Raw genomic sequence first — 2615 nt, 5'->3', positions numbered from 1 at the left:
TCCTCAAAACATTAAAAATGGAACTGCCTTTTGACCAAGTGATCCCACATGTGGGAATATATCTGAAGAAACCAAAACACTAATTCAAAAGAGTATATGTACTCCTATGTTCATAGCAGTGTTATTCACAATAGCCAAGATTTGGAAACAACCCAAGTGTCCATCAGTAGATGAATGGATAAAAAATCTGTTGGTACATTTACACAACAGAATACTATTAGGCTCTAAAACAAAAGGTACTCTTGCCCTTTGAGACCACATGGATGGACCTGGAGGGTATTATGCAAAGTGAAATAAGCCAGTCAGAGAAAGACAAATATCATAAGATTTCACCTATACATGGAACCTAATTAACAAAATAAAATAGAAACCGATTCATAGATACAGAGAACAGGATAACAGCTATCGGATTGGTGGGGTGGGGTGTGTGTGGGGGGTGTTCTGGGGCTGCGTGAAAAAGGTGAAGGCATTAAGAAAAACATTTACAGACAGACAACAGAATGGCGATTACAAGAGGGAAAGGGGGTGGGGGGAGGTACAAGAGGGTAAAGATGATAAATGGTGATGGAAAGTTACTTGACTTGGGATTGCGAACACACAATACAATATACAGTTGATACATTATAGAATTGTATGATCAACCAAAGGACTTGTATGTATGCATATAAGCCTAACCAATGGACACAGACACCAGGGGGGTGAGGGTATGAGTAGGGGGTGAGGGGCTAATGGGGGAATAAGGTCACATATGTAATACCTTAATCAATAAAGAATAAAAAGAATTGTACACCTGAAACCTATATAATTTTATTAACCAGTGTCACCCCAATAAATTCAATAAAAATTGTAAAAATTATTAATCCATTTCAAATAATGAAGCAAAATTTGCCACATTTCATATTTAAACACTTGTAAAAATGTTTTTAGGGACACAGAACTAAGAAATTTACAATGGCAACAAGATGGCATTGCTAATAAAAGAAAATGTTCACATTTCAATTTTTAAAATAGTTAATCATTTTAATTATATAATTGACTTTGATGATAAAAAGAAAACGGCTCGGATGATTAAAATTAAAAGAAAAACTATTCCTTGACTTGACATAATTGAAAGTGTTGGGTTTGGGAGTTGGGAAGAGCATTTTTCCAGAGAAGTAATTACCAAATGCTTGGGATTTGTTTTTATGAAGGAATATGGAGGGAAGTGCTGTACTCTTTTTCCTAATGAAACTTCATGGGATTCATGCCATTATTGTTCCATGTCAAATCTGTTTCTGTTAACCTTCTGTATTAGGGAACAGGCATTTGCAAAACACTGCCTGAAAGAGGAGACTCAGCTATCCCACCTCTATATTTTCTCCCTCCTGGAGAAGATAAAGGCAGACTCTAAAAATGGCTTGGAAATACTTGCATTCTTCATGTTTTGCAATTCAAGAGTGAGGTACTTTCCGCAGCTTACCAGTAAAACCAGGGCACAGAGTGGCTGATTCAGAAAAGGGCTCAGGAGCAGGGTTACTCCACACCTGTGCAGGCAGAGTGATGCTCCTCAGCCATGTTAGGATCAACCTTCCTTTGCTTCTTCCACTAACTCAGCTTAGGTCACTATCCTCTCTGTGTGTATTATGAATCTTATATGCATGATACATATACTACACAGATGGTACATGGAGTAAAACAGAGAAGTAGCCTCCACTCCATCCTGGATTCACTTACTAATTCAGCAAATATTTATTGAATGTCTACATGTACTAGAAACTAGACACCATTTGAGGCACTGGGGGAGTCATGCTGAACAGGACAAATATACACAGAAAGACAATCTAGAGAGAAAGGCCAAACCAAAATCCAATAAGTAGATAAATTAAGTCATTTAAAATGTTGATAAAATTGATGAAGGAAATAAACAATTTTCTGAGATAGAAAACAATAGGAGAGAGGAGCAATGATTTTGGTAGAGACAACAATGAAGGCTTATCTGTGGAGGTTACACTTTGTGATAATATTTTAACTGAAACCCCAGGGATGAGAAGGAGACTGAGTGGAAGAGTGTGTCAGGCAAAGGGAAGGGCGTATGTAAAAGTTCAGAAGTAGGAAGAACTAGGTGAGTTCTTGAAATTGAAAAGAGACCAATGTAACTAAAGCACTGAAAGGAGAGAGAATGGCAGGGAGAGGTGAGACTGAGTGGTGGGTTGGGGCTGTCGTGAAGGGATTGCAGGTTGTTTTGTAGGGCATTTTATTCTAAATGCAATGGGAAGCCATTGAGGGCTTTTAAGCTGGAACTTAACATAATTAAATTTCTGTTTTAAGATCACTTGCTTCTGTGTAGGAATGGAGTGGAAGGGGATAAAAACGGAGGGCTATAAAACTGTTAGAAAGCTGTTGTGTTATCCAGATTAGAGAGGATGTTGGCCTGGAGTAGGAGGGATGAAGTGAAGATAGACAGAAGTAAATAGATTTTTTTTTAATGTAAAGGACTGTACTATGCATATGAAAAGAGATATGAAGATTACATCAGGAAGTATGTATAAATGCAATTCTTGCATAATAAACAATAACAGATCATGTAGTCCAATATTTTTTTTTTTTTTTATAGATAAGTTTGACACCTGAGAAGA

The sequence above is a fragment of the Myotis davidii genome, unplaced genomic scaffold (assembly GCF_000327345.1).
Source record: "Myotis davidii unplaced genomic scaffold, ASM32734v1 scaffold492, whole genome shotgun sequence".
Taxonomy (NCBI): Eukaryota; Metazoa; Chordata; class Mammalia; order Chiroptera; family Vespertilionidae; genus Myotis; species Myotis davidii.
This window is presented reverse-complemented; position numbering follows the sequence as displayed.